The sequence below is a fragment of the Martes martes genome (assembly GCF_963455335.1).
Source record: "Martes martes genome assembly, chromosome: 5".
NCBI lineage: Eukaryota > Metazoa > Chordata > Mammalia > Carnivora > Mustelidae > Martes > Martes martes.
In genome coordinates this window covers 161,630,650-161,650,282 of record NC_137892.1, presented here as the reverse complement: position 1 = coordinate 161,650,282, position 19,633 = coordinate 161,630,650, and the positions used below count along the sequence as shown (strand labels likewise).

General features: G+C 45.0%; 1 long non-coding RNA gene across 2 annotated transcripts in view; it reads right to left on the bottom strand.

Annotated features, from left to right (window-relative positions):
* Positions 1-7,749: 7,749 nt before the first annotated feature.
* LOC308342968 overlaps positions 7,750-19,633 on the bottom strand; it is a 45,742-nt gene continuing 33,858 nt past the window's right edge. Inside the window, exon 4 of one of the 2 annotated variants that reach the window (XR_013966829.1) lies at positions 7,750-10,070. This is a non-coding gene — a long non-coding RNA (uncharacterized lncRNA). Of the gene's footprint in view, positions 10,071-11,387; positions 12,404-19,633 lie in introns of those variants that run through there. The other variant, XR_013966830.1, reaches the window with a different exon arrangement.

The window sequence follows — 19,633 nt, the reverse complement described above, 5'->3', positions numbered from 1 at the left end:
TGGCTTCAGTCCTAGGATTTGCAAATTGTGCTAGAGGGATATTCCCCACATGGGAGAGTGGATTTCCCCGAGGAACCAAATCCATGAAGGGCTGATTGAAAAAGCAGAAACTGTGGGAACTGTTTCAAACAGAGGGGACGCTAGTAACTTTACACAGATGCTAAACATCTGGAAAGGTAAAGAGGGGTAACCCGGGTGTTGGTAAATCTCATAAGCATTTAACACCTCCAGGCCTTGGGTGACCCGTTTACTAGTAAAAGGAGGAAGCTGCTAACACTTCCACAGTTTGGGGAAACACAGGACGAAGTGAGATGATCAACTTTCAAGGTCAAAGGAGGGACCCCCACAAGAACGGTGTTCTGACCTCAGGACTAAGGGACAGTTGTGTTTACTTCTGAGAGTGAGTGGTCATAGAGTAGACCCGGAAAACACCAAGAGTGTGGCGTGCAGCTGGTCCTGGGAGTTAGTGCCCAAGGAAGTGAGCCATAGCCTCAGCCGCAGCTGCCCTGGGCCGGGAGTGGGTGGGGAGATGCTTAGGTGAGCTTGAACCCGAGGGACATGTCTTTCCCTCCTCTTGCAGGGTCGTGGCTCCATCCATTTAACTTGACCTGAGACATGGGTCTTTTACCAGCCTTTTGACTCAAACTGAAACGTGGCTTCTTTTGGAGTCTCCCTCACCAGCTTTCAGATTGGAATCACACAGACCAGCTCCTCTGGGTCTCCACCATGTCAATCGCAGGTCTTGGGACTTCTGAGCCCCCATAATTGTGTGAGCCAAATCCCTATAATTAATTAATTAATTATTAATTAACTGGAATTACTGGAGGCAAGTGAAGCATTTGTCTCAGGCACAAAATTTAAAGGGCACCAAAACACTATAAACAGTATTTTAATGCAATATTTTAAAGATCAAAATCAGAGCAAAAAAGCCAGGATGAACAACATTACCAAAATTCAAATAAAGACAGGATCTGACATTAGCCAAGGCATACTGGAGCCTAAAGCAAAAGGGAAAGTGTGGGCCCTTACATCCATGATTTTATGTATTTTTTTTGATGGTTGGTTCTTACTATATTAAAATATTTTAAAAATTACTGAAAAATTGAAAACAGGTGTGTTGAAATTTTTAGCACAAATTTTAAATGTTTTACTTATATCAAAAACAGAATTTATTATAACATTACTTTCCTGGCCTTAATAGAAAAAAATCGTCAATAATATTTCCAATGTCATCTTTTTCAATTACCTCATTTCAACTGAGAGAATTGCCATGTTTAACACTTTCTCTTCACCAAGTGTCAGTCTTAAATAAAGTTGGATGAACTTCATGTTACAAATCTTCTCTTTAAATTTCTGATATTTTGTTCACCACAGGTATTTTGAATTATTTATTCTTTAAAAATATTATATTAAAACATAATTTATGTTGATGACTGAGTTTTTGGTGTCCTTTAAATTTTACACTTGAGACAACTGTCTTACTTGTCTTACTCTAAACTTGGTCCTGCCCTAGTTCAGTAGGGCTTAAATAGGGGAACCCAGGAGGAAAACATTTTGTAACCATGTTGCTATGGGTAATAGTGAGATGGGGTGGTAAGATAGCACCCCACTTTCCAACCCTTGTATTTCCAGATCCATCCATACTGTCCACGAGGGAAATAGCACCATATGTTCACTGGATTAAAAAATATACATTGTTTCCTCTAAGACAGCTCCCCAGATTTTTAGGTTATTATATCTTAACTGGAATCACAGCTAAAGATTTAGATCAGTTCACTATTTTATCTGACCATCTGCTTCTCAGTGATGGGCTATATGTTAAAACCAGAAAACTCCATGGACACAGGCCCATGACTATATGCTTTGCTGTGACATGTGTTGTTCTATTAGGAGCCATGATGGTAGGTACCATCACGGTGAGTGGGGCATTCCACACACCCACATACTGGTGCTGGCAGAAGCGTTCTAGGTCGGAAATCCACATGCAAAGTCCATGTCTATTCTGGAAGGACAAGTTATTGCCCTCCCGTGCTGAGAATCACGTCATACAAGCTGCTTGGCACAAGGTACTTGGATGTTCTGCTCAAGGAATGATAGTTGTTGTGTCAGGACACAGTACTGCTGGCAGAGTAGGAACTCGACAGAAGCAGGAGCCAGGTGCGCACTGGTGAGAGGATTCCATGTTGTCAAGCCCATGCATTGCTTCATAGCAAACGTCAGGACATTTTGCTTGGCACCAGTGTGGCTGGGGAAAAAAGGCAGCTGGCAGAACAAGTCATCTTGTCTACCTGGTTTTGCCAGCCTCCTCTGCAGAGATGCCCTCTGGTAGGCATTCACATTGTTTTCAAACAACCTCACAGCCTGTGCCTGTTCTGCAAATACTTCCATATACCTATTCTGTATAGGAATTCTGTACAGGGCTTTCAACCCTGTGTATTCCAAGTTTCTGAATACAGCTGGCTCATTGGCCAAAGCTTGTGACCATGGTGAGTGCGTTCTCTACTGGGTTTCATTCTAGAAAAAGGGGGCCCTACTCATACTGTTTAAAGTTCTGGCCTTGGGGAGAATTCACCTTCAACTCTGGTCATGTATGGACATCCCTATGTGATGCCACAATGTCTTCACCATGGATTGATGCTACTATATCACAAAAACTATTACAACAAAGAAGAGTGATCAATACAATGATATTACCAGACTTGATGGTGATTTTTCTTCTGGAATCAACTGATGATAAGGAACTCTGTGTGAGGTCTTAGGATAGGAGGTACTAGGACTAAGTCGCATGAGACTCTTAGCAAGATGGTCATGCAATTTACTTTTGGTTCCACTACTTGATCATGCCCTATTCTCTTATCTGCCTTTTCCATGAGATGATGGGTTTTCTGCCGCTCACTCTAAATCCTAAGGCTTGGTGACCATGAGGATTCAACAGCAAGTGGGGAAATATGTCTAAAAAGCATAAAATATGTCTAAAAAGCATAAAAAAAACTAAAAAGTTTTTTCCAGAAATGCAGCATCTGCACTGTGACTCATTTTTGGGGATGGGATGCATCAGAGTCTCCATGCAGCATCTCTACCAGCCATGGACATTTTAAGAGCCATTGCAGATGCTGGCTCATAAGACTCCTGTGGGAGAGAAGATCAGCCATGAGGGGACAAAAATCATGTGTCACAGAGTAACTGAAGCTGTCCCCCTTTTAGCCAAACATGCATGACACATTTTTTTAACTGTACTACATTGATTTTTCTACAATATAAATAATTTAAAATACCAGTTACCTAGTTATTTAGCATTTACTGAGCTCATTAGACTGTGCATTTGTTTGCAGTGTGCAGTGACACTGTGCAGACTCAGATGCAAATTATATTTTCCTTCTACGCTGAAATGAACATGTCATGTAACATCAATAAATAATGAAATAATATGTTAAACATACATAATTAATGCACAAAAGTCTTGCAAAACAAAATTTATAAACAAAGCAATATTAAAGCGAGGATTTCTTAATGAATAAAGTGTTTGCTTGAGTCAGGTTTGGGGTGAAAGGGGTCGGATGGTGCACTTAGTCATATGTTGCTTGGTGGGAGGTGATGTGAACAAAAGTACGCCGCCCGTGTCTGGACTGGAGATGGGAGGCGGTGATCTCCCTCCTTCATAGATGAGATCTTGGAAGTAAACAGATAGGAAGCAAGGACAAAGCAATGAGAAGAGCTTCAACAAATAAATAGAAAGAAAAAAGTGTGTGCACGAGTTTGCTAGGGCAGCACTAAGAAAGTCCACAAACTTAATGACTTAATCAACCCAAGGTTACTGTCCCCCATTTTTGGGGGGCCAAAAGTCCAGAATCAAGGCAGAACCGGTTCCTTCAGAAGCTGTGAGGGAGACACTGAGACAGGACCCTCTCCAGATTTTTCGGTGGCTTGGTGTCCCTTGGTTGGGCTGGTGACTCTAGCCTTCACATGGTGTCTCCCTGTGTGAAGTATGTGTGTCTTTTTCCAAATGTCCCGTTTTCACTTCAATCCTATTGGATGAGGGCCACAATAATGACCTCATCTCCACCCCTGCAAAGACTCTTTCCAGATCAGATTCCCAGGTACTGTGGATGAGAACGTCAGCATCTATTGGGAAACACACTTCAACCCATAACAGTGAATTGTGTGCTCTTTGCTGAGACGGCACAGCCCCGGAGAGCACAGTTGAGCTTGGAACGGGGCCTTTAATGTGATGCTTCTGCTCCAGGCACGGTCAGACTCCTCCATTTGTCTGCCTTTGACGTTCATTGTAGGCATCTGTCCTGAAGTATTTGGGACTCCCTGCCTCCTTTCTTTCCCTGTGCTGGAGAGATCGCCATCACATCGAATGAGTCTCCGGACAGTCAGTTCCTTACTTGAGATGTTAATGGTGCAGCTGCGTTTTCACTTCCTGTCCCTTTCTGCCCAGCCTCCCCCGCAGAACCGAAAGCATTTGCCTCCCTTCTGTCAGTTTAACTTGCTAAGTGTCAACAAAATGGGACACTCACCTCAGGATTGCTTCATTGTTGTTGGACAAGCTTGCTACTTTAGAAAAGTTTCGGATTTCCAGAAAAACATTGTGCACACAGCACAGACAGTTCCTGCAGCCCCAAACCCGACTTCTGCTCTTACTCACACCATACATTAAGTGTTCAGGACTGTTGTTACAGTCAATGAACTACTTTGGATACACGATTTTTAACCAAAATCTGTACTTTATTCATGTGTCCTGAAGTCCTTTGTCTCTCCAGGCTCCCCTCCAGCTTGTCATGTCACATTCAGTTGTCCTGTCTCTCAGGGTCTTCCTGGTAGTGACAGTTTTGCAGACGCTCCTTGGTTTTGATGACCATGACAAATTTGAAGAGTACGGGTCAGGCTGTTTGTAGATCTGTGCACCTTCCCCCCAAAATGGGACTCCTCTGATGCATGATGGGCCTAGGGTCATGGCTTTTAGCAGAAAGACCACAGGGGTGAAGGGTGGTTCTCATCACGTCTTATCAAGGTTACATGCTACCCACACAACTTATCACTGGTGATGTTGCCCTTGGCCACTGGCTGAGGGGACGTCGGTCAGGTTTCCCCACCGTGCACATACTTCTTCCCGTCTATACTGCACTCTGTGGAAGTAAGTCACTCTAGATAGCTTGCCCAGGAGGCAGGGACACCCAGGTCCCACCTCTCTGAGGGCAGAATGTCTAGATACACGAGTTACAATTATTTTGCTCAGATTTATCTCTTTTCTTCCCCTTTTATATTTATTCAATTCTTTATTTAGATTGGGCGTGGACTCGGATTTTAATTCCATAAACTGGTACTTACTTTGTTACTCAAGCTGCTCTTGCTTTGTACATTGGGAGTTCTTTCATTTGGAACCTGTATTTGACAAGCTCCCATGATGGGGTGCATGTGCGTGTGTGTGCATGTGTGTGGGAGTGCACGTGTGTGTGTGTGCATGTGCGTGTGTGTGTGTGTGTGTGTGTTGAGGTGTCCTAACTCTAGGGCAATGTAAGACGCTCTAGTTTTATCTTGTGTATTTTCTGCTCAGTCTTAGAATCAGTCCTATCTCTTGGAGCCATGTTCCTTTTATTGGAGACTAGTGTTGGAAACCAAGGTCTGGGTGCTTGATGTGCCCTTTGTTCCTATGATTTTGTTTCTAGGCCCTTCCGCTGCTAGATCAAGGACATACATGTGTGCGTGCATTGACATGGACATGGGCATCTCTATAAATATTTCTACACGTGGCCATGTGTCCATGTCACACTAGATTTGAGTGTGTGCTCATTCCTCCAGCTGTAACCCTTTACCACATGGATCCCTCCTTCCCTCGCTTATCACCAGACTCCTGCTTGAACAGTGAGAAACCAACCACATATCACGTGCTTTGAATGCTTCCATAATTCTTAACTCCATAAGTGTTAACGGAAAAGCACAAGACCGCTTGTATATTTACATAAAAGACCAGCCCTAGAAGGATGTCTGGGAGCGCTGCCAGGCTAGATCAAAGAGGAAGCTAAGGACCTAGGATCTAAGAGCAGCTGGGCTGTCCAGCAGTGCCTGTCATGGCCCCTTGGTTAGCACCTGGGCCACAGAATCAAGGTAGATACAGCCCTCAGTAAGTTCCTACAAAACAGCCCCTTGTTATCACTTCTTGGAGTCAGAAGTCCCAGAGTTTGGAGAGAGGAAAGTGACATTTCTCGAAATATGGAAAATGGTTTTCTTGTAGACTGTCTACTCAGTACGTTGTGAATATATCCAGACCCTTGGAAGCTCACTCTTCTACCTCGTAGCTCTGCTTCTACTGTCTTAAGTGTGGCGACATGTGCCGAGTTTCACACACGACTGCAAACACGCACCAGCATAGACTTATTTTCCACATCTTCAAACTCCGAAGTTTATGGATTCGACCTATTCCCTCTAATTCTGCTTGAAACTAGATAGTTCTTTTCTGAGATGGAAAATTTCCTCTAAGACTTTATCATATAGAACAATAGCAATGACCTCACCCTAACAGGTTCACCTCAGCATGCCTGCCCAGGGCCACGAGTTCGCCTCATCAGGTAATCACTTGCCTGTGAGCTATCAGAGATGATGCTCTGACCAGCATGGATAACCATCTTCCAACCTCTTAGACTAGTTATCTTATCTCCTGCCCCGCAGCACGAAAGCCAACACCACGCCGTTTCTCTGTTTATTAGAGACACAACCCAAGTCCCCAACTTAGTGTTCCAGGATTCGGCTTCTTGAACCAGACAATGATAGACATGAGGCTTGCCTCAAAAGTCGAGGCACAGGCTTGGCTGTACTGGGGCTACAGCTCGAGCCAAGAGGAGACACAGCACTGAGAGAGCAGTTGGTCTGGCCTCTCTGAGCAAAGGCCAGGCTCTGCTTATACAGAGAAAGCCCCCTCCCGCTCAGGGTCCAGGTTCTGGTCCAATACGCTGATGAGAGAAAGGGGAGAAAGTGCTTTGTCCTGATTGGTCGGAAAGACCTCGGACTGATCCCTGGATCTGGGTGTGCAACGCAGGCTGCTCATTGGTGCCTTTTGGAGCCCGGCTCCTCTGTGTTAGGCCCGACTTGCATATGGGGCCACATCCTGGTTCCTCCTGGTTCTGTTTACTCTGCAGTTTAACCGTAGTGGCCAGTGGAAAGTGCTCCCGGAGACGCATGGCATTTTTCACCTGGGGTTTGTTCCTATGGTTGCTAACCGCCTCACAGGGATACGCGTTTCTGGGTTAGTAGAGCTCTGCTCTAATGATTCCCCCACGTCTCCGTGAAACGCTGATTTCTCACTCATGGCTCTGTGAGTTGCTGGGGCAGTTTTTCTCAGGCTGCAGATCAGATTCAAATCAGCTCCAATTTCTACCCCTTAGTTACTGGTATTAGCAATTTTCTAGGGCTTGTCGTCGTTCATGTCTCTAACGACACCTGACCCTGGGTTTTCAAAACAATGCCCATTTCATGTGGCAGAAGGGAATATTATAGTTTCGTGATGGGTTCTGAGCTGAGATTGCATGCCACACGTGTTTCTTCAAGTATGGGACGGGAATGAAAGCCCACCCAGGAATTTCCTCCGGTTTTGATGGAAGTGACTTTCTCTGAAGTCATGCTCTCTGCCTTCCAAGTGCTCTGGTGTGTCATCTACCTGAGGAATAATGACATTACAAAGACATGACCTTGAGCTGCGGCGGATGGAGGAGAAGCAGTGAGAACCAGTTTTTGGGTGAGTGGGCCATGGTCACAAATCTTGCAGGGGGGACAGTGAGAACTTGCACCTGCCAAGTACCTACCCCTGTGTCTGCACTCTTTCCACCTCACCCACGGCTTCCTCCTGGAGGCCAGCATGTCATTAAAGTGGTGGCAGAAGAACAGACAGCCGGCTGGGATGGATCACTTGACATTCCAACACAGAACAGCCGTGTTCCCCAAGCGCCTGGGTCTGAATAGAGTCTCTCGTAGCTAAGGGAAAAGGATGGCCGGGTTGTGCTGGGTTCGTGCTGGGCCTTTTACTCTGCAGTCCTGTGGTTGAAATATTTGTGGACGAGGGGAAGTATCATCTACCACACAAGCTCATGTTGATGTGAGTTATCAGAGAGAAACTCAGAGGAGCGAGTGTTTCTCACAAGTACTTCATGGGATGCCCTTAGGTTTCCAATTAAATTATTTCAGCAAAGCTTATGCATGGATTACAAGCATAAAGAAATTATTTACAAGGTGTTTGCTATGACAGAAAGTAGTGACCGTCCTAGCATAGACCCACTCGCAGTTTAATTCAAATTATTCACAAAAGATTAATCTTAGGTAAAAGTTGTTGCCAAAATACCTTACGTGCTTCATACCTTAGAGTCTGGGAGATAGGCCAATCTATTGGGAATGTAATATTTGTAAGTCTTACAGCAATTGAAGCCAAAACGTTAAACTCAGCATTTTTTGTTTGGGATCTAACTATATTGATTCACAAAGATCTGTATGCTTGTTTAAATGTTTTATGATGGTTCATCATATGAATAGACCAAATATTTAAATCTGTTTATTTAAAGAAAGGTGATTAGTTTGTTTGTTTAATTAATTAATTAATTACTTAATATCAGAAACCCTGCAGAATATCTTGGTGTCCATGGGTTTTGTAAGCTTCCCTTCCTCAGTGCTTTCTCATTACTTTTGACTACAAGTACTTCCACAGATGCCTTTTCCATATTTTGAGATATAGTAAGACGAGGAAGACTCTAAGGAGCCTGGACTTGAGAGAAAACCTGCCTATGGGTCGGAGGGAGGCCACAAGAAGTGTCCCCTGCTGGACGTACGGGGGGAAGCTGCATCCAGGTGCATGAATGGGCCCACATGATGTAATGAGAGCTTACTGAATGAAGGAATGAATGAATGGACAGCATGCAGAGACTGTGGGAGAGAACCCAGGTAGAGGCACCAAGGCTCCAAGTCAGAGACAGACCGAGGTCAGCATCTTTGCAGTTGTCACAGGTCAAGCCAGTTCCATGTGAACAAGGAGTTTCAGGACAGGACTTTTATCCTTGGGGGAATTTCACCCATAAAATCTTGTACCCAGTGACGGGTCCCTGGACTCAGTCAGCACACTGACAGGTGACTGCTGGGCACCCGCAGGGTGTTGTCGTGAAGGCTGCTCCTGGCTGGAAATCCGAGGTTCCCACAACCCACCTCTTGGGTTGAACTGGCTATCGAGGCCCACAGAGTGCAGAAACATTTGGTGCCCAGGTTACTGGTGTGTTACAAAAGGATGTAACTCAGGAACAGACAGATGGGTGAGAGGCACAGGGCAATGTCTAGGGAAGGGGTGCAAAGCTTCCCTGCCCTCCCCAGGGCCTGCTCTCCCCAAATCTGCTCGTGTTCACCAACCCGGAAGCTCTCCAAACTCCCCCTTTGGGATTTTTATGGGGCTTCATGACATGGGCATGATGGATTCAACAATTGGCCGTTGGGGATTGATTCAACCTCAGCCCTCCACCCCTCTCAGGAGGTCACAGGGGTGGGACTGAAAGCCCAACCTTCTAATCGCATGGCTCCTTCTCCTGGTAACCAGCACCCCCATCCTTAGGTGGGATCCAAAGTCACCTCCTTAACATGATGGAAGGCACCTTTACTGCTCTCATCATTTAGGAGATTGCAGGGGCTTTAGGAACTCTGTGTCGGAGGAGGTGATGGAGGTCAAACACATAAATTCTTACTACAAGTCACAGGATCCCACCCAGTGTTCAGGTTGTGAAGATTTGGGTGCATGATATCAGATGAAAACAAAGCTGAACCTAGGGGAGGAGAGCTTTTGCTCAAAGGGACTGTTGCAGTGAGGGGTCAAGTCTATTGCTGTTGGGAGACCGTTCGGACCCTGAGATCTGCCAGTGTCTCAGAAGCTAGGCGGGCAGGAATTCTCTCTCCAGGGAGGAGTGGGCAAGGCTGCAGAGAACCAGGTATGGGGGCGTGGGGGCCTATTGGACGATGGAACAAGGAATGCTCTTCCTTGGAGGTCACGATTCTCAGGAAGTGTTGCCGGCTGGCTCAGCCAGGGTGGGTCCAAGCTCAGAGGCCTGCAGGAAGGAGGGACATTTGCACAAGTCAGGTATCCTGTCCAGATTGGTCAGTGGGCACAGGGAGTCCCATGAATCACTTAGGAGAGAATGGGACTTGGGGGGTGGGGGTCTGAGACCTTCACGGGTAAACAAGGAGGGTACCTGAATCTTATTGAGCCCATTTGGAGCAGATTGGATCTGCCAGTGAGCTGGTTCCTGATCACTGGCCCACAGGCTCCCCCACACTTGAATCTGCCTGGTTTTCTAAACAAGGCTGGTGTGCTCTGGTTCTGGGGTGTAGAGGATCAACACGGCCCCTAGGAACAGGTAGGCCTGGCCTGAAGGAATGGGTAAGACATGGGCAGGTAGGGTCATGCTGAAGGGGCCCAAAATCCCAACAGCATTGGGCTCATTCCAGAACTCTCTGTAGGTGAATTTCTTTCACTCTTGTACCACAAACTCTTAAACCAGAAAATGCAAGTCCCATTGGGATGACAAGAATGGCTCTAGGTACCGCTTACGACCCAAGTCCAACTCGCCCCTGCCTTTTCAGAAAGCAGGGGCTACGTGCCATTGTCCTACATTGGAGATGTGGGACATGTGTGGTCGTTCCCTCCAGACCCTTTTAAATGGCACGGCAACCCATTTAAACTCATACATAAAAATCCCCTGATGGTGTGTGCCTATCATAAAATAGTTTTAAAATCATTTACATCATTATTTAACATTTAACAAACTACTAGAGTTCTTGTAAAACGATAGCGATGCAGTTGAGTCTGGTGCACTGTCAGCTGCAAAGCCCCTCCGGGCTTTATACTGAAGAAGCGTGCTGCACGTCCTCACAAAAAAAATCTGGAACTTGGAGTGAAGACCACGCCATGGAGGCAAATGGCACTTGAGGAAACAATGAAGCAGCCAGGCAGCTAAGACAGCATCCTCCTGCGGACTGACGAGCTCTCCTGACCGGGGATGGAGGTCCGGGAGGGAGATGGACACTCTGTGTGTGTGGTGCTGGGTCACGGGGAGCAGAAGGAGGGACACAGGTGGCGGCTGCCCACCCCAACTTTGCCGACTGTGACAGTGGGGACAGAGCACAAGGGGACAGAGCCCAGTGGCGAGAAGGCGTTCTGAGGAATGCGAGGCTGGGCTTGGAGCCGTGGTTCCAGATGTGATGGTTCTACTCAGACCACCAGCAGCCATGTCACCTGCTCGAACGAAATCCTTAAATGGAGGGACTCCACCTGCTAACTGATGTTTGTGGGTGCGGGTTACTTTTAACATTTTGCTTAAGAGCTTATCAGTTATTTGTGGTTTAATTTATTTATTTTTCTTTTTCATGGAAGCTTTTAGAAGTTTCTTTCTACTCTTCACCCCAGCCCCTGATCTTCTTTGGTTTCATTGCGATGTAACTGGATGCAGGTTTTTAGAAATCCAGCCAGCTGAGCTCTGAAGGTGCACCCAGTGCAAGTGAGCCTGCGTTCCAGCTCACGTGGGATCGCCCGTCCCTCTGACGGGAGGGGGCTTCTGAACCCTTGTCTCCCCCAGGGCTGCCTGCTCCCCATTCAGCGCAGCTTCTACTCCCCAGGAGTGCTGGGGTATCTCTGCTGCTCATTAACCACCGTTAGGATCAGTTTCATACTTTCTCTCTTTCTGTCCCCAGTGTCTCAGGTTCAGGACGACGGCACTGCCCTTTAATTCTGTAACGAATTTGTTTCTACTTTCCATATATATCCTGTTGAAATTTTATTTTTCATACGTCTAATTGGCTTAACATATATTTCTCTGCTTTCTTTGTATCAGCCTTTTAAAACATCATTCCTGTTATGGGCTTTTCCATGTCATTGCTTCATTTGGAGACCTGTTCTTTCCCTGGGATGGCTGCTTCCCTTAGAAAGTGGAGCTCTGACTTCCGTGCCATCACTCTCCCTCGTGTGCTCTGGGACTCTTGTTTCCAAGCTCCTCTCAAGCAATTATGTGTGTGTTGTGCATGGGGCATGTGGGATGTGTGTGTGCGTGTGTGCGTGTGTGGTGTGCGTGTAGTGTGCGTGCAGCCTGTGTAATCCCTCTCTCCTTGCTGCACAGAGAAGCTGCCACCGCATGGGTGCCCACCGCAAGCCAACTCAGCCTGTGCTCACACCACGGGTCTCGTTCCACTTCTGTTCCGCAGGGATGCTCGCCTCGTTCTGAGTGGGGACGTGTACTTTTCCTGTACATTGTAAGTGGAACAGGAGAGAGAGGAGTGGGGAAGTCACCTGGGTCCTCGAAGTGTCTTCTGATCAGATGCCTTCTTTTCTTGGTGCAGGTTGTGCTTGACGCCTAGTAGCCTCGCTCACCTTTCAGAGGCCACTGTCCTGAGACCAAACAGAAATAGCTAGCTGGCATCTGCCAGATGACCACTTTCAGAAATTAAGCCCGACAGGGGCAGCCCTGCAAGGATCCCACCAAGGTCATGACTTCAATCATAATTTGATTGTTAATGTGGCTGTTTGTCCTACTCAGTTATTAATGAATACAAGGCTGACTCTGTCTGGGAGACTTGGCAGGTTGGTTTTCAGTAAGAAGATGGAGTGAAGACTCATGCTTAGTGGCCTAACTTGCTAGAAACTGAATATCTTGAAAACCGAAGAATGGTCTGTTTTCCTAACTGGACGTCCTCCTCTTGCAGACAAAACTAAAGAAGATCCTGCCAGAAGCAAAATGAGTATTCCCTCTTGAAGGGAGCACCAGGCAAGCATGCTGTCTCCATCAAAAGACTGCTTATCTTGCAGAATGAATAAACATTGAAACACTGATAGGACTCCAAGTTATTTACGGAAACATGCATTCACCTGAGATGTTCAAATGAGCGTGGAATAGATGTGTTTTCTACTCAGTTTATGAATAGACTGTGTCCCTGTTGAGCGGTCCCCCTGTGTCGACGGTGCTCATCTCTGTTGCTCAAATGCTGACTAGCGGGCCTTTGTCAGGATCGGTGACATGGGTGGTGCAGGAACCCTGGCCCTTCCTTCCATGCCTGTCATCTTGCGTCATCAGCTACAGAGTTGACATAAGAAACAATGCCCTGATTTTTTTGGTGACCTCAGGCTTTTTCCTGGCTCATCTCCTTCTTGTTCCTACAACTTCTACCAACATAGAGGGGTTTTTTAAATATTTTATTTATTTGTTTGACTCACAGAGAGAGAGAGAGAGAGAGTGCGAGTGCACAAGCAGGGGGAGCGGCAGGCAGGCAGGGAGAGGGAGAGGGAGAAGCAGACTCCCCGCCGAACAAGAAGTCCAACGTGGGGCTCGATCCCAGGACCCTGAGATCATGACCTGAGCCAAAGGCAGACTTAGCTGACGGAGCCTCCCAGGCACCCTGTGAACATAGTTTTAAATACAGTTGTTCCTTGAACAACGAGAAGTTGGGATGCCAACCCCAATGAGTAGAAACTTCATACCTTTTGACTCCCCCAAAACTTAACTACTAACTACTCCTAATAGCCTATCACAGGCCAGAAGCGTAGCCAATAAGATCAACAGTCAAATAACACATACTTTGTGTTAGGTATATTATGCACTGTGTTCTCACAATAAAGTTATCTAGAAAAAGAGAATGTTATGAAGAAAATCATAAGGAAGAGAAAATACATTCACAGACCTGTCCTGTGGTTACTGAAAAAAATCCAAGTACAAGAAGAGCCCGGCCACTGATCCCATATTGTTCACGGGTCAGCTGTATCTCAGACCCCATCTTAGGACAGCCTGTGTTGTTTGTGGCATGCAGTGTGGCAAAACTTATAGGCAGTCAAAATTCACGCTGGATGCCAGTTCACCTCACCTTTTTAAGAAGAACGGCGGTGGCAATATTTGAGACAAGAGCTATTTTAAAGTAAATGTGCGTTGATCACTTTGGATGGTGGTGAGCATGTGTGTTATGCAAACAAGTCCTAAAGAGAATCAAAAGCCTAAAACCCAACAAAAATGTGTTTACACGCCATGGGCTCTGTTGGCAGAGGCTTTGAGACAAGGAATCCACACATCTCGCCCTTTGGGCCCAGGGTTGGGTCTGGGTGTGTGGACGAGGAGGCAATGATGGTTTTCTGGGAGTAGAGTCTGAACCCCCAGGGCAACAGACCTCACTCCCTGTGTTCTTCCTCAGTCATTATCGACTGGCTGCTTTCCAAGACATGCGTATGATTTGATGTTATTAGAGTTGAGAGGATCTGTACCGCCCTGTCCCACTTCTAGTATTTAATTTTAGGGGTTGTTTCCTTCCTCATCTTTCTCCTTGGCCCTGTCCCTACCTTTGGGATCTTCATTCTCCTAATACTTAAAGGCCGGTTGTGTTTATGAAAATCCGTACTTTACTTGGCTGATTACTGCAGTTCAGATATTTTCAGATCATTTCGTGTACCTGTAGCTTCTTTGGTTATTGTCTTTTTTTTTTTTTTTATTGGCTGATTGTGAGATTTGCCTGGTTCTGTTATTCTTGGGCATTATACAGAATACCTCTGATTTCTCTGAGACCGGTGTCATCACAATGCGGGGAGAGCAGCTTTCTACGGTCTCTCTCATGAAGAAAACTGATCTCTACAATGATGATGGATGGGAGTGATTCTGTGGAATTCCAGCAAAGACATTCCACCCCTACATTGGAACACACACACACACACACACACACATCCGACAAAACAAAGATAAACCCAAGACTGGACACATTGAAGAGGGTAAGAACAATTTCCCTTTATCCCTGTCATCCCTCCTTCAAGGCACCACAGCTCGGTGCCAACAGTGACTTTCTTATGGTGGAAAACAAGCATGTGAGTGACCACCTGTGTGGGGCAGTGCCCCATCCAGATTACAGAGCTGTGCTCTGCTACTTGGTCACAGGGAGTGAGGGGAAAGCAGCATCTCGGGCGCAGAGGACATTAAAGGGATGTGGATCCTACTACTCGCTTTGCAGGCTTCATCAGGAAGCCTGAGCATAAGCTGCTGGGGCAGCTCAAATGCAGATCCCCCCAAATGCTCTGTGTGCCTCACCCACACACACCTCCACTCCATGTGTGCACCCTAATGGTGCTGATCACGAGCTTCCCAGGGCACCAGTCCAACTCTGAGGGATTGGTAGAAAACACACAAAGTTAGCCATTTCACTTCATCCTAGAGAAAGCAAATGGGAGGCTGTCAGCACCCAGCCTGGTTTTGTACCATTGAGGGAAGGCATACAATCTTAAGAAATCTCCCCCTAAGAGGGAAAACGAAGTATACAACAGATATATCCACACAAAAAAGATGAGAAAGCCCCAGAATCCCTAGCAAAACTGACAGAAGGTCTCTCTTGAGTCAGTCAGTAAGGACTGGAGGAGGTGGCCACTTCTTTAGATGTGAAGACAGCAACACAAGACTTGTAGGAACATGAATAATCAAGGGAACATGATGCCACAAAAGGAACAGGATGACTTTCCTGTGACAGACCCGAAAGAAGTGGAGAATTCCTTGATGCCAAACACAGTAAAGGATACTCCAAAAAAAGAAAATCATAGGTCCAAGGTAGATGCAAGGATTCTCAACAACATATAGCAAGCCAAATTCAATAGCTTATTACAAGACTCATACAACACAATCAAGTGGAATTTATCCCTAAAATGCAAGAACAGTTCAACAGAAGCACATCATTAAATATAATGCACCAATTAATAGATTGAAAGATAAAAAGCATATGATCATTTCTGTAGAATCAGGAAAAGCATTTGACAAAATTCAAATGGTTTATGATAAAAACTTTTAACATATGGAAGATGGAAGGAACGTGTATCAGCACAATAAAGGCTATGTATAGCACGCCCACAGATAACATCATACTCAACAAGGAAAGTTTGAAAGCCTTTCCTCTAAGATCAGGAATAAGATGGGGGTATCTACTCTTAGCACTTGTGTTCAACAAAGTACTGGAAGTCTTACCCAGAGCAATTAGGCAAGAAAAAGAAATAAAGACATCTAACTAAGAAAAAAAATTAAAAGAAGTAAAATTGTCTCTGTCTACAGATAACATATTCTCGTATAGAGAAAATGTTAGGAAGGAAAAAATGAAACAAGATGGGATCGGGAGGGAGACAAACCATAAGAGGCTCTTAATCTCACAAAACAAACTGAGGGTTGTGGGTGGGGCGGGGGGTGTAGGGAGAGGGTGGTTGGGTTATGGACATTGGAGAGGGTATGTGCTACGGTGAGTGCTGTGAAATGTGTAAGACTGATGATTCACAGACCTGTACCCCTGGGGTAAATAATAGACTATATGTCAATAAAAATTATTAAAAAATAAAAAATAATAAAATGTTAAAGATTCTACAAAAAAAAAAAACCTGTTAGAACTAAATCAGAGTTCAGTGAAGTTTCAGAGTATGTATAAAAGCAGCATACAAAGATCAATTGTGTTTCTATACACTAACAACAAACTATCTGAAAAGGAAATAAATATTCCATTCATGTACTATTGAAAAAATAAAATATATGAGTAAATTTTACCAGAGAGGGAAAAGATCCGTACATGGAAAACTTAAGACATTGATGAAAGAAATGGAGGAAAACACAAATAAATAGAAAGACATCCTGTGTTCATGGATTAGAAGTATTAACATTTCATAGTTCTTACTACCCAAAGCCATCTATGAATTTAGTGCAACCCCTATCAAAATCCCAATGGCGATTTTCATAGAAAGAGAACAAGCAACCCTAAAATTCATATGGAAAAACGAAATACCTTAAATAACAAAACACTGTTGAGAAAGAAGAACAAAGCTGAAGGGATCGCGCTCTCTGACTTCAATTCTATTACAAAGCTGCAGTGGTCAGAACAGTATGGTATTGGCATAAAAACAGATACCTAGAAGAAAGGAGCAGAAGGGAGAGCCCAGAAATAAACCCACACATATATGGCCACCTCGTATCTGGCTATGAAACTAAGAACACTCGATGGGAAAAAAGATGAGAAAACTGGAGAGTTACATGTTAAAAAAGACATTGGATCATCACCTCACACGACTCATAAAAATGTACTTGAAGTGGATTAAAGACAAATGTAATGACTGAAACCTTAGAGCTCCTAGATGAAAACAAAGGGAAAAAGCTCCTTGACATTGGCCTTGACACTGATCTTTTGGACCTGAGTCTTTTGGACAATAAAACAAGAGGACTACATCACCTAAAAAGCTTCTGCACAGCAAAGTAAATGATCAACACAATGAAGAGGCAGCCTATGAATGGGAAAGAATATTTGCAAGCCATGTATCTGATAAGAGATTAACACCCAGGGCGCCTGGGTGGCTCAGTTGTTAACCGTCTGCCTTCAGCTCAGGTCATGATCCCAAGATCCTGGGATTGAGCCCCACATCGGGCTCCTGCTCAGGGGGAAGTCTGCTTCTCCCTCTCTTTCTGCCTGCTGCTCTGCTTACTTGTGCTCTCTCCCTCTGTCAAATAAATAAATAAATAAATAAATAAATGAATAAATAAATATTTAAAAAGAGATTAATATCTACAATATATAAGTAATACCTTTAACTCAACAGCAAAAAAAAAAAAGTGTATAATCTGATTAAAAATGGACAAGGTACCTGAATAGAAAGTTTTCTAAAGATTGCATACAACTGGGCAACAGACATATCAAAAGGTGCTTAACACCACTAATCACCAGGGAAATGTGACTCAAAACAATAAGTTGACATTACTTCACACCTGTTAGAATGGCCATCATCAAAAAGTTAAGAGAGAGCAGGTAGTGGCGAGGATATGCAGAAGGAGGAAGCCTCGTGTACTCTTGGGGAATGCAAACTGGGGCAGCCGCTACGAAAAACAATACGGCAGTTCCTCAAGAAGTTAAAAATAGAGCTACCCTGTGATCCAGCAGCCCGCTTTTGGGTATATAGCCAAAAGAAGTGATATCACTATCTGCACCCCGAAGTTTATTGTGGTATTATTCACAAACACAACATGAAAACAGCGTAAGTGTCCAGTGATAGATGCATGGATAAAGAAAATGTGTTATATAAATACAAAGGAATATTATTTAGCCACAAAGGAGAAGGAAATCCTGTCATTTGTGATACCATGGATGAAACTTGAGGGCATTATGTTAGATGATATAAGTCACACAGAGAAAGACAATTATCGAATGATCTCGCTTACATGTGGAATCTAAAAGAGCTGGACTCAGAAACAAAGATGGGCTTGGCGGTTGCCGGGCGCTGGGGATAGGAGGTGGGCCACAAGAGAAGAGGTTAATCCAAGGGTGCAAACTTCTCATGATGTAAGTTCTGGGGATCTGATGTGCAGCCTGGTGACCATAGTTAACAATGCTGTATTGTATACTTGAAGTTTGCTAGGAGAGTAGATCTTTAATGTTCTTATCAGACACACACAAAATAAAGACCATGATGTAGGTGACATAACTCACCTTAGGTCAGACAGGACGGTATGTTAACTCACTTGATTATGGTGATCACTTCACAACATATACGTGTATCAAATCACTACATTGTGCCTCTTAAACTTCCACGGTTATGGCCGATCGTAACTCAATAAAACCAGGAGAGGGGACACCTCAGCCCTGTGAGAACATCGCTCCACACGGAGGATGGCCTTTCCTGAGTGAGGATGATGCTTGTATTTTTCAAAGTAGGGTCCTCACTCAGACCTGAAAGTTTTACATTGAAGTTCAGCATCTGGATTAGGAGCCTGTTTCCACAAACTGTGGCTTGTTCTACTCCAGAAAGGATGAGCCAGATGTCTTTGGAGTCTAAGGTAGCTTAAAATAGCTTCCTGTCTCCGGCAGTTGGGACTTTGGTTTTGTTTATCATTTGCAGAACTATCAGGATGCTGCATCAACCGGCATCTGTAAGAAGTGACTCGGTCATTAGCAATGGGGAGTCTTAGGGCCCTGACATTCTTGACCATCATGTGACTCTCCCCACAATGTGAGCCAGACTCAACATATCAGAAACCAATTCTAAGTGCAGCTACAAGGTTGTATCTCAGTACCGTGTTCCATGTTCCACCCACACAGAACCGAAATAGCACGACAGATGGCATTAACGGATCGTGCCGATTTCACCGATTGTGTTGGGTTCAGTGTGACTTGCATTCCCACCTGACCGGCAGAACCAAACCAGGTTGTGCTGTTCTCCTTGTGGTGTAGGGTCCTGCTCGGGCACCGTGTGACAGAATGTTCTTCCCATGATGATCCTGTCATCTATGTGCATACAGCTCCCCCGGAAGCAGGATGTCACCATGTTGGTCCTGATGGCTTACTTTTCCCCAGTGGTTCTTAAATGAGGCAAAACCACGCGGCCCAACTAACCATCCTGTCCTAACCTGCTGATGTGTCCTGTGTCCTGCTCGTGCATGCAAGGACAAGCCCTTTCCCACTGACGTGGAAAAAACAAGTGGTGCAAGCAGCAAACCAACCGTGTCATTAGTTTTTAGCCTCTCTTGAGTTGTTCCCAAAACTGATCTTGGAATACTCTTTGAGAATATGCAAGTGTTTTAGATTGTTTTCATGGTCAGCATCCTTCTTTCCAGTCTCTATGTTGCAAAAACCATGTTTTTGT